We start from the raw sequence: 13,118 nt of genomic DNA on the forward strand, positions 1-13,118 counted from the left end.
ATATTTTGCTTTTCTTATTTTCACATTGCTCTAGTATATTGATAGTTTTTGGAAACGAGAGATCACCTCATGTATTACATTCAGGTTTTAGTAGTGGCGTTTCCATTTACAAAATAGAGTAACTCTCTATTTTCACTGAAAATTAACTGGCAGTGAGTTACATTCTTTTTCTAAATGGAAATGGGTTAAAAGGACTGCCATGAATTCAGTATCCTGAATATCCAGTTTGAGATCGTAAACTGGTGCGATGGAACCTCACCATATGAGATGATTGTTGAGGAACATTGTGTATTTGTGCACTCACAGTGGGAAGTTGAGGTTAAAAAGATCAGTCTGATAGTTGTGCCAAGAATCCATTCTGATATGGTGACACTGGGGTGAGGGACACGGTTAGGGAGAGAGGCCACAGTCCAGAGGAGAAATTGTGAGGGTCTGAAATAAAAGTCTTTCCAGAAATAAGTCTAATTCTATGTTAGAGAGAGAATGAGTGAAAAAAACAAACTCATGAGCTCTGAGAAGTATGCCTACAAAGATTTTTAATATATAGTAAATGCTGTTTTCACGTAATTCTACTACTAAAGAAGTATATGCATACCTAAAACTTTGAGGCCACATTTTTATCATCTTTCATTAACTACCGGTTACAATACTAGGTTAAAATGAGAATGACTAAACTTATATGTCCTTGACCAGTAACACTGTGTTTGAAGATACCCACATATTTCTACAATCCTCTACAATTCTACTTATCTCGTCTCTAATATAGCCCTGGGGATTTTCAGAAAAATAGCATGTAATGTCAACTATGTACTTAAACTGTAAGCATCAAACCCTTGGGAACTATCAAGTTATCAGTCTTTACTACTGAAAACATAACACGATTTAAGTAGAGCTACTCTAAATGGCTCAGATTACATTTATGTAATATTTTGAGTGAGATGAAAACAGAGAGATTTTCACCCAAATGACTAGTTCAATCACCTCCATTTGTGCCGTGGATTGTGTCTTTTTGTGAAGTTAACCAAAGATATAAAAAGCTTCCTCTCCAAAAAAGGAAAGGTCTTTATATTACTGAGGTCTGGATAGTATAAACAAAATATTCTTTCCTCCTAAAAGGAAAATAAAAAGGAATATTATTTCTGACCCTTTTAACTTCTTCATAAAGTTTTTTTTCCATTAAGTTAATTGGTAAAATAAAGTTAGGTATACAATATAATTACATTCACCATTGGGAATTTGTACCTGTACATGATGTATCTTGGTTCTTATTTTTTCCCCATTCCCCTGCCCTCCCTTCACCCCCTCCATCCTTTCCTATTTACAAAGACTTTGTTTCCATTTTTTTTACTTTTTTCTATTTTTTCTTTTCCCTTCTTTCCTTTCCCCTACCCCTCCCTCTTCCCCTACTCCTTTAGACCTTTTCTTCCTATTGTGTAAATAAGGATCAAAGTGTATAATTGATATTGTGAAATAGGAAGAAAAGGTCTTCATAAAGTTTTTAAAGAAGTTTACCAAATACAGTCTTATGATCTCATAAATATAGTTTTCTTTCATTTTATTTGTGATCCATAATGGAACTAACATTTTTTAAAAAAGAAATACCTCGAGAGAAATAATGGATCTTTACAACTCTTTGTTTATGCTTAAAAGCAAAATATCTCTCTGAATTCTTAGAACAGTTTCAAATACTCAAGCCAATTCAGTTACTCTTGCATGTAATTATGTTTCATCTTGAAAATGTGCTCGCCTTTCAGCCTCAGAGTTTGTGTTGGTCTTCCAGTTTATGCAGATTCTTCTGCCTTTCCTGTGGGTAGTAGAAAAGAGAAACATCTTGAGCTCCAAAAGGACATTTATTTCAAAATACTCAAATAATTTTTCTTCTACTGTCAGAAGAACAGGAGGAGGAGGAAGAGGATGAAAAGAAGAGAAGGAAATGAGTGAGCACAGAGTCAACTAACTGTTAGTATTGGACAGAAAAGTTTGTACCACATACCACAAGAGATTGTAATGTCTTTTCACTAAAGCAGAGCTTCCAGGCAAAGTCTAGAGGAAGGATTTCCCATTCCAAAGATTCTAAATCCAATGACTACACAAAGACAGCTTGTAACAATTCAATTATTTTAAAATTACACGAGAGAATATTAAAGGCTAACCTCCTAGGCCTTTAAATACCAGGTTCAGTGTTAAAATACAAGATAGGAGTTTTCTGAGCTTTAGGATACTCTGAGAAAGCAATAGTACAGAAAGTCTCAAGTATTCCCCATATGAGTCACCATCACAGAAAGTCAGGGACTTACTAAGGACACAATATCGTTCTAGAAAATATATTAATAATGACTAAAATACTTTCAATTATCAAATGGTAATCAGGTCAAGAGGCTAAATTTTTGTTGCCACTTGGGCCTTATACACTGTGATTCATTGACTATTCATTGACTGTGAGACATCTTGGTTGACTATTTTGGTACTTTGGATCAAACTCGGGTCCTAATCCCCAGCCCCCTCAAAATAGAATATTCTGCATGTTAGCCACAACTGCATATTGCATGACTTCTGAAATTTGTATTTATTTACAGCCAGAAGCTTGATTGTACATCTCTCATTTGCAGTTTGAGCTGCTACTGGTAGATGGCGCTGTCAGGATGTAATTCATGGTTGCAGGGAAGCATTCCCCACTCAGAATTTCAAAAGCCAGTTTGCAGTCTTTTTGCAGAATACTCTTAGGTCGTAAGCATACTGAAAATTAATTTCCAAGGTGATTATCAGATATGTAATTATATTTTGTGAAGTATTTTGGGTTCTTTATTATTCCACATATTGTTCTATTTTTGATGTTCCTGACAGACTTTGACTTCGCCAACACTTAAGCATATTTTTTCAATTTTCCTTTTTAAAATTCCTTTTTAGTTTTTGCATTTGCCCTCACAATTTTGATTCTTGTGATGAATTATACAGGTCTGGCAAGTAGAAGCTGTTTAGGGAACAAGACCCCTCTTTTCTCTGTCCCTATAGTCTTTTCCAGTGCAGTTTTCCATTCCAGAACATGTAAACCTTTAAAATTACAAAGTGCTAAATAATGATGATAATAATAATACAAAGATAAAATACTTGGTGCAGCATTCTTTTATTCTTTTAAGCACTGAAGACAATCTTGTTACTTAAGGGGTTTGGTAAACAATTTGAAAATATGAGAAAAAGTATCCTGAAATTTGTAGAGAAAGCAAGTAATTCTAGGGGAGGAAAAACACAAGAACAAAACAAGGAAATACATCTTTCAGGTTCAATTTCCTTAGTGACACAGGAGTAGAGTCAGCCATTTTTATGGTTTCATCAACACAGGTTTGTCGTATCTGACTGCTGGAAAAATAGGGGTTTTCCACAACTACACATTATGGCTAGTTTCTTGAATGAGAAAAACAACAATAATAAAACACTTCTTAGAAGTTTGTCCCTCAAGCTACATCACTAGTGAAAATTGACATTTAACTGGAGACATTATGCCCTACTTTTTATTCCAAATTTAAAATATAAAATTGTAAATGATATGCAAATACAATATTTGGCAAAATATTTTGTTCAATGGGTTACAAAAATCAACAGAAATCATCTGTCACCTAAAATGCTCATTTCTCATTGCTCTAGTTGAAAGATTCCTTAAAGACACCTAACTTGTATAGTTTTAAGACTGGCATTCTGCAATAAAAGAAAGTAAGGAGTATTCTTGAAGGTAATGACTGTGTCTTCTCTTTTCCCTATAAATTTCACATGATATTTAATACAGACCTTCTATACATTGGGCGTTAAGAAGCATTCCAAATTTGTCATTAAAATCCATAACTATAAGAAAAATCCATAACTATAAAATAAGTAGACAGTTTAAACTTTTTACTTTTTTAAAATTTTTCTTTGCTAAATATTATTAATATATAAAAGGGAGAAATACAAAAAAAATTTCTAGCACACTATTAAACTATTATCCTTACCTAAAATATTACTTTTATTTCCAACCGTAACCTCAATACTTACAATTCACTGCATCATGTGGCTGTGTGACTTAGTCAAATGTGTCATCTTTAGTAGCGACCATGTTGAAAGAAATGTCATACAGTGTGAAATGGCAGTTTGTATTTACTGCTGAGAATTGTATGGTAGCTCAAATTCCCTTAGGGAGACAAGAATTTGGGAACCCAAATATATATCCTCCTGACATGAAGACAGGACTGTGGGAAAGAATGAGATCAGGGTCCTACAGCCTGAGCTTCTTTGTTTACATAGAACCATGGACTTTTTGACCTAGTTTAAATCAACTCAATGACTTTCAGTCACTCATGATGTTTTTTTCTCCATTTTTCTATTGTAATTGTTGAAGCTTTTTGGGGGGGGTGATCTATATACACATGTCCATATAAATTGTACGTATACAAAACCCCATAAACATATATATTTACATGTGTATTTAGAATATGTTCTTAGAGTTTTAGTGTACCAGAAGTCTAAATTATTTCAAGACTATTTGAAGACTTATTTATGTTCATAGTAAGAGCAGTTATAAATCATGCACATTGAGAATATCTTTGTCTGCATCAATTTCTATATCACAAATCTGAATAGTACTTTCTTCTCCAAAATAAGCATTTCAAAAACTCCCAGATTTGGTCTGGTTAATGAAATGCATCTTTGTCCAGGAATACTTATTTGGGATATTATTGGTTAAAATAATATTTTAGTCCAAGAAAATCTTTTTTGTGGTTCTTTATATCAAACATAATGTTAGAAATATGAATGTTATGGTTTAAGGTGCTATGAAAAATGCCAGATTATTGAGTGTGGTGGCAGACACCCATAATTTCAGCACTTTCTAGGCTGAGACAAGAGGATCATCATGAGTCTGAGGCCAGCCTTGGGTACATAGTGATTAATGATAAAATGTCTCAAAACTTGTACACTAGGTTGGAATTAGAAATAAATTTCTGGTATAGTATTTCAAACACAGACTTGCTTTCTTCAAATTAAGACAACATCTTATAAAAATAAACATTTTGAAAATTGAACAGGAAGAAAATACTTTTTCCAATCATGTCCTTTTCTATGCATTATACACATGTCAGAAGCAAACATTACTCTTTCACATATTCCACTGTAATATGGGCTTTGTAGACACAGTGCATGTAGGCAGAGAGGGAAACTCTCATTTGCCTTATTAATTAGGATAAGTTATCAGTGTTTTGAAAGCAAGGAAACTTTACTGCAGCACATCTAAAGGAGAAGTCACATCGAATAAAAAGTGATTTACGTAATTATGATTCATCCTTTGCCACCGTTTGTAAGAGAACATTAAGTCTTTATCTGAGCTGAAAATAGTAACTTCCACATGCACATTTCAATTCCGTCCATATTCAGACAATTGCCAATTTAAGAAATCTGTTTTCTTTTTACTGCTCTTCCCTTGAAATCTGGAATACATCCTTAAAGCACTTAATAAGTATTTGTGGAGCAAATCAACAAAATTGATACTGTCAGTGTTGATTGCACTTCCAACCTTACTCCAATTTTGCTTATGTATTGTGCATAAATAATAACTGTACTGGTATTGTCAAAAAATTAAACACAAGGAAAATTCAGTTAAGATGTCAGCTCTGGCGCTGAACGGAGAAGACTCCTGCTTGCAGTATTTGCATTGTACGAACTCTTCCGCTGCTGTTGGGGAACTAAAATCTGGGATGAGGAGTCTGGGAGGGCCAGGGCAGAAGCAGAAATGAGGCTTGAAAAGAGGGATGTTAGGAACCGGCTTCCCCATCCAGGATTCATCCTCCGTGAGTGCCTCCACGGCTTAAATTTGGCTGCGTGATTACCCTTTGCTGGCTCTGCCTGTTCTCACCGAACTCCACTTATTCTTCCTTTCCCCGTCCTCGGAACAGAGTGTAACTGACAGCTTCGTTCCCGCTCTACTTTCCCCCGAGGATGAACACAGAGGCCCAGTGGTGTAGACTCTTCATAGCCATTAATAAGTGGAAAGAGAAGCTGTAAACAGCATCACCTTTTATTTGCTTCTGATTTTCCCCTCTTTTGTGTTCCCCTCTGACAATACGGAGGTATGAAAGTACACAGGGATAGCGACTATGAAAGGAGTGGAAACATCCAGTGTGGTTCCTGTGTCCTCAGAGGCGCCTTAACGGGCTGCAAGTCTCTATCACTTGGTTCGATGTCACGGAGCATCACCTCTAAAGGAAAAAGTGTGAGAGAAATCTGTGTTCGCTAGGATGGTGGGCGGGCAAGGGAGAGGCAAGGATGCTGTCTTCACCTTCATTGTACCCTATGTCACCAGGAATCCTGACATCGTAAACCCAGCCCTTGCCTACAATTAAGATGAAGTAAGACATGTGACCAGCCCAGAAGTTAGATGAAGTGAAAAATATAATTAGGATGAAAGGGAGCAGAACGAAGGCATTGTAGTTCGTGTGTGTGTAGATATTTTTGGAAACATCAGATATAAAGAAAATTAGATAAAAAGTAATCAAATGTAATAGACGAAGAAGGATTAGAAATCCCCTGGAATATCATTTTGAAAAGGGGAGCGATTTTCCAAATTCCTAGGCTGGAAAAAAGATTTCTTAGTGACATTTAAATTTAAAACGCATACTTAAACTGGATGAATGCATCTTGAGAATGTGTCTCCACTTTTAATTGTGCATTGATTTCCTTAAAAGGATCACCTTTCTTTGTTTTCAGCACATTAGATATTCTCCCAGAATGTTCACAGAAAATTACAAAAGTGTACAGGCTTCCAAGAATAACAAAAATTATAACATATGTCAGCATAAAACAATGAACCTACACATTGGCCGAAAAGTTTATGTTGATTTTTCTATGTGACAAACTTGTGTTTTATTTCTAAAAATTTTCATTTCCATCTTCACTTCTCTCTACTTTCAGCTCCAACTCTGCCCCCCAAAGTCCCAAGTGATTTTAGTAAAAGAAGTTTAAATGAATGCTTCTGGTTAATCCCAGTAATACAAAATCCTACGCATGCATGAAAGTGTGAGGTTTTTCTGTTTTTCTCTCAAATAAGTTCTGGAATTCAGTTTAAAGAACACAGGTACCATAGTATCAACTTTCGAAACTGTGTGGATTTATATCTAAGTAACAAAACCATTCTTGGTTTAGAATTATTGCAATCCAGGTTATTGTCAATCTTACAACAATAATGCATAAAAATTATTTTGAATAAGTTATCGTTATGATATGCTATAAATGAAAAGAATGTTATGCTAATACCTCATGACTTCAAGTGGAAATTAATTGCAGATCAATTGCCCAATTTATTCTTACCACAGTTTCTACCATATATAATGCTACATATTTATGTGCCTCTGTGTGTGTGTGTGTGTGTGTGTGTGTGTGTAGTAGTAGTAGTAGTAGTAGTAGTAGTAGTAGTAGTAGAGACTGCTTCATTGCCTCAATAGCACAATAGCTCCCCTAAGAGGGTCCCAATATTCAGTTGCCTGCTTTGTGGATTCAGTTGCTGTGAGTTATTTTTGGCCAGTGGAAAGCATGCAGTTAAACTTTGGGTATTATTAAGTAGGCACTCTATGATTTTACCAGAGATTGTTTCTGTAGGAATAAATCTGTATATTATTTGTCTAGTCAAAAACAGAGCATGCTGACATGGAATCAGTAGGGGATTAGAAAATAGAGCAAGGTTGAGAGAGAAGAGTAAGGGGAAATGTACTTATTTTAAAATATACACAGGGCAAGAAAAAAATGTGTCCTTTAATTCCTCCTAAAAAAGGATTAAGTTATGGAAATAATGTGTATATGGAGTTATAGCAAGAAAATCTTAATCAGTTTAACTCCTCTGGACAAATACTTACCTTCCTTATCTCTGTCTCCTAATTTTGTTGTCACTGCTTTATGTTCCTCTCATTTCTTATTGTATTTCATGATTTTAAGATCATCTTCTTGTGCTTACTTTAGGAAGAGGTTAGCATATGCAGCTTTCAACATCCTGTAAAACAACTCTCTATTAAACTCCTCATCATACACATAAAAAGAGCATTAATATGCACACTTGTACAGACATACACACACACACCAAGACTTTTGACTTTTGTTATAAAAATGCATAATGAAAAGCACTAGGTCCTGAAAACTCAACAAAAAGAAACTGAACAACCTGGTTAAAAAATGGATGAAACTCTTGAAAAAATACTGAAAGAAGATTTAGAGCTGGCAAATATGCATATGAAATTATGTGTCACATTATGTGTCGCCAGGGAAATGCAATAACACAAATCATAACTAAAAACAAAGAAAAAACCAATTATAAGGTATTACTACACATTTTAATTAGCCCCTATGCATAGAGTACGGACAGTACCAAAGGGTGGCAGGGATGTGGACATACGGGGATGCTCATTCATTGAAGGTGGGAATACAAAATGAAACAGATATTTTGGAATATATTTTGACATATTTATACAAAAGTAAACATGAGCCAGCAATCACAGCCCTGTATCTACCCAAAGGAGCTAAAAGTTTATGCCCACACAAACCTGGATATGAATTTTTTTAACACAGACTTTACTCATAATTGTTGAAACTTGGAAATAATCATAGTGTCTTTCAGTAGGTGAATGGATAAAAAAAATTGTGGTATATCCAGACAATAGAATATAATTCAGTGCCATGAAGAAATAAGCTATCGATTCATGAAAAAACATGGAGAAACCTTAACAACATATTACTAAGAAAAATAACCCAGTGTAAAAAGGCTGCATAGTGCATGAGTCCAATTATATACCACTTTCAAAGAGGCAAAGTTACAGATGGAGTGAGATGAGTGGCTGCCTAGGGTTTGAGCAGAGGGAAGGATCAGCAGACCACAGAGGGATTTTAACACAGTGAAACTCTGTTACTATAATGATGAATTCATGTCATTAGACATTTCTGAGAAAATGTAAAACACCAATGAGGTGAAAAATGTATCAGTGTAAGTTTATGGACTGTAACAAATGTACCATTCTGGTGCTATATGTTTGGCAAGGCTGCATGTATATGGAGGTGACACTAAGGGAAATATCTGTATTTTCTATTCAAGTATACTGTGAACCTGAAATTTATCTCAAAAATTAAATTACAGATTACAAAACCAAAAATAAAATTCTTGTTTTCTTTTAAAGAACCAAGTAAATAGAATTGTATATATTAAAATGTAACCTTAAATCACCTCCCTGGCCATATCACAAGGTAGTTTTAGATATTGAATTATAAACATTATATTCTCAAAGTCTTATCAGTACTTTATAGGAGTTTTTATTATTCATTGCCATAACAATTAATACAATGGATACTAATGATTAAATTCATTTTATAAATGAGAACATGTGTGAATTTCAAACAGTTACATGGTAGAACTAATTATTTTCTGCAGTGATGAGAAAAGGGTTAAAAGATATTTTGGAAATACGCATGTTATTTGAAACTTTCATTTTAGCTACTAATTTCCACCTCCTTTTCAACTAGAACATTTTTTAGAGCTGAAAACCTAGATAGGCCAAATTCTGTTTAATCTATGCATTAGATTTCTTTCTTTTCTTCTTCCGCCCTTTGGAAACCACTAATTAACAGTGAAAATGTCTAGAAGTAGATAAGCAAAAAATCATAAAAGAAAATCAATGAGTGAGAATTTTTCAAAACAAAATTTATCTGACCTTAGTGAAAACTTGTAGTATTGATATATGTGAGATGAATCTGATTTCTAAATGTGGATGAAGTCCATTTAATCTTTCCAGAGTAAATTTTGAATTTTAAAAACTCACAATTTGATGTATTTCAATTACTTTAGTTTATTTTGGTTTGGTTTGTTTTCTTATGCAACACACATACTCTTTGGCAAATCTGTTCTGTTCTGGGGAATCTATAATTCCGCAGTCTGTAACCATTAATACTTATCTATCCAGAGACTCCCCAAGTAGAACTCAAAATCCATGACTATCATAAATGCCAGTCGGACAGATGACTAGGCAAACCCTTTCCACTATGGGAAACAATGTAGCAAGTGTTCAACATATTTCAGTTAGATTAATGAATGAACAACCTAGTGGAACTATGAATGGACATTCCCAAAGGGTTCCCATAAACATACTTGGAAATATTCCTTTAAGACATGACATTTTTTAACCCATAAAAGTGAAAAATAATATTATATATTTTTCTTCTTCTCATGGTGAATTTTATGATAGTAAAATTTATATTAACAACACTCAACATGCAACAGTCTAGGAACCATTCCATTTGTAAGACTTTTAAAATCCTCTTGCTGCTGGATGAAATAGGAACTACTACAGCCACAGTTTTCCTGCAGCATTCTAATATGAATGGTCTTTTTCTAAGTGGCATTTCCATCACATGGATTGAATTTTAAACTATGTTTTTCAATGACCAATCAGACATTGTAAAATAGTTATGCTACTGACTTGGTATGTGTTCAATGTCAAGCCACATTTTTCCATTGACAGCTTGAGAAGGTTGTAAAACCATTAAAATTTTAAACTCGTGGTTCAAAGAAAGTTTCTGCAGCTAGGCTGCTTTTAATTTTCTTATTCTATTTAGTGAACACCTGCCTTCTTTTGGTATTAAACCAGTCTACAACTGCTGGGATTTTTTTTAACCCAGGTAATCTTGGAAAAAACATTAAATATTTGAGTGAGAGAGAAAGAATGTAACTATTCATAGGCAGACTTTACATATTTCAAGGGCGTTGTAAGACAATCTTTTAAAAATGTATTTAATTATTTAATAGAATGGAATTTTTAAAGAGTGATTTGCTTCATAAGATTAAATTAACGATTCTAGTAGAATAATTTAAGGTGCAGTGGTCTTTTCTTACTATTACTATGCTAATTTATAAGCAACTAGTTAAATACAGATTTTCCTATAGGTCAACAGTGTATTATGTACCTTCATATAGAAACAGCTGATATGGGGTCCAGCACACGGAAGGCACCTGAATAACAGCCATTACATTAAATCAAAATAAATATATTTTGGAACTGAAGTCTTTTTATTACAATTAATTGTATTGGTACATTTTAGGTATACAATATAATAACATTCATGGTTAGGAATTTGCACCATCTATCTTGGTTTTTATTTTTCCCCATTCCCCTGCACTCCCTTCAACCCCTCCACCCCTCCCTGTTTACATAAACTTTATTTCCATTTTTTTCATTTTCTCATATAAATTCCATTCCCTTCTTTCCTTTCCCCTACCCCTCCCACTTTTCTTTCCCTTTGGCCCCTTTTCTTCCTATTTCACATTATCTATTATAAATTTTAGTCCTTATTTGCACTTTCATTTTCTCACACTAGAGAAATCATTCGGTAGTTACACATGTGTATCCTATTTATTTCACTTAAGACTATCACCTTAGGGCCAGGAATTTAGCTCAGTGGTTTTGCGCCACGTGCTGTGCAAGACCAAGGACCCGAGTTCAATCCCTGGTAGCAAAAAAAAAAATAAGGATCAGCTCATTGGGCATCCATTTAGCTATAAATGTCTCTAATTTCTCATTCTTTTAGGCTGAGTAGCACTCCATTTTATATAAAAAAAAAAAACAACTCATCTTCTTAATCCAGTCTCCAGTTGATGGGCAATTGGGCTGCTTCCAAGTTTTAGCTATTACAAATTGTGCTGCTATGAATGTGGGTGCACATAAATCACTGTGGTATGATTCTTTTAATTCTTTTGGGAAGATACCCAGGAGGGGAATAGCAGGGTCAAATGGACTTCCAGTCCTAGTTCTTTGAGGTATCTCCATACTGATTTCCACAGTGGTCTCACCAGCCTGCACTCCCACCAACAGTGGAGCAGTGTTCCTCTTTACACACAGCCCGGCCAGCATTTCTTTTTTAAATTAAATTCTTTTATTGGTACATTGTAGGTATACAACACAATTACATTTCTCATTGGGAATTGTACCTTTACATAATGCATCTTGGTTCTTATTTTTTCCCCATTCCTAGCCCTCCCTTCACACCCTCCAACCTTCCTTATTTACAAAGACTTTATTTCCATTTTTTCCATTGCTCAGCATTTTTTCCTTTCCCTTCTTTCCTTTCCCCTGCCCCTCCCACTACCCCTACCCCTTTGGACCTTTTCTTCCTATTTTGCATTATTGATTATTCATTCTAATCATTGGTACATTTTAGGTATACAATATAATGACATTCATCATTGGAAATTTGCACCTTTACATAGTCTCTCTTGGTTCTTATTTTTCACCCTTGCCCAGCTCTCCCTTCAACCCCTCCATTCCTCCCTATTTACAAAGATTTTTTCCTATTTTTCTACTTTCTCATATTAATCCCATTCCCTTCTATCCTTTCCCCTAGCCCTCCCACTTCCTTCCCCTTTGCCCCTTTTCTTCCTATTTCACATTATCTATTATATATTTAGTCCTTATTCACACTTTTAGTTTCTCTCACCAGAGAAACTATTCGGTATTTATACCCATGTGTCCTGTTTATTTCACTTAAGAGTATCACCTCAATGTGCATCCACTTAGCTATAAATGTCTCTAATTTCTCATTTTTGATGGCTGAGTAGTACTCCATTTTATTAAAAAAACCACGTTTCCTTTATCCAGTCTCCAGTTGATGGACACTTGGGCTGTTTCCAAGTTTTAGCTATTAAAAACTGTGCTGCTATGAACATGGGTGGACATATATCTCTGTGGTATGATTCTTTTAATTCTTCAGGGAAGATCCCCAGCAGTGGAATAGCAGGGCCAAATGGGACTTCCAGTCCTAGTTCTTTGAGGTATCTCCATGCTGATTTCCACAGTGGTTGAACCAATCTACACTCCCACCAGCCTCTCTAACAAATGGTGCTGGAAAAAATTGGGCTTCAACTTGCCAAAGATTAAAACTAGACCTATATCTCTCACCATGCACTAAACTAAAATCAAAATGGATTAAATATCTAAATATTAAAATAGAAACTCTGAACCAGTTGGAACAGAGGTTAGGTAGAACCCTTGAAGACATCGGTGTAGGAAAAGATTTTATGAACAAAACCTCAGTTGCCTGTGAACTAGCACAAACAATCAACAAGTGGG

General features: G+C 34.8%; 1 long non-coding RNA gene across 1 annotated transcript; it reads right to left on the minus strand.

Annotated features, from left to right (window-relative positions):
- Window positions 1-1,589: 1,589 nt before the first annotated feature.
- LOC147829265 (uncharacterized) lies at window positions 1,590-8,159 on the minus strand. Its single transcript, XR_015449372.1, has 3 exons — window positions 7,872-8,159; window positions 4,027-6,221; window positions 1,590-1,804 (listed from the first exon to the last, which is right to left on the minus strand). It is a non-coding gene; the product is annotated as an uncharacterized LOC147829265 (long non-coding RNA).
- Between the last annotated feature and the right edge of the window lie 4,959 nt (window positions 8,160-13,118).

The sequence above is a fragment of the Heterocephalus glaber genome, unplaced genomic scaffold (genome assembly GCF_053883595.1).
Source record: "Heterocephalus glaber isolate CG9 unplaced genomic scaffold, H.glaber_assembly_v1.0 deba00000676, whole genome shotgun sequence".
Classification (NCBI taxonomy): Eukaryota; Metazoa; Chordata; class Mammalia; order Rodentia; family Bathyergidae; genus Heterocephalus; species Heterocephalus glaber.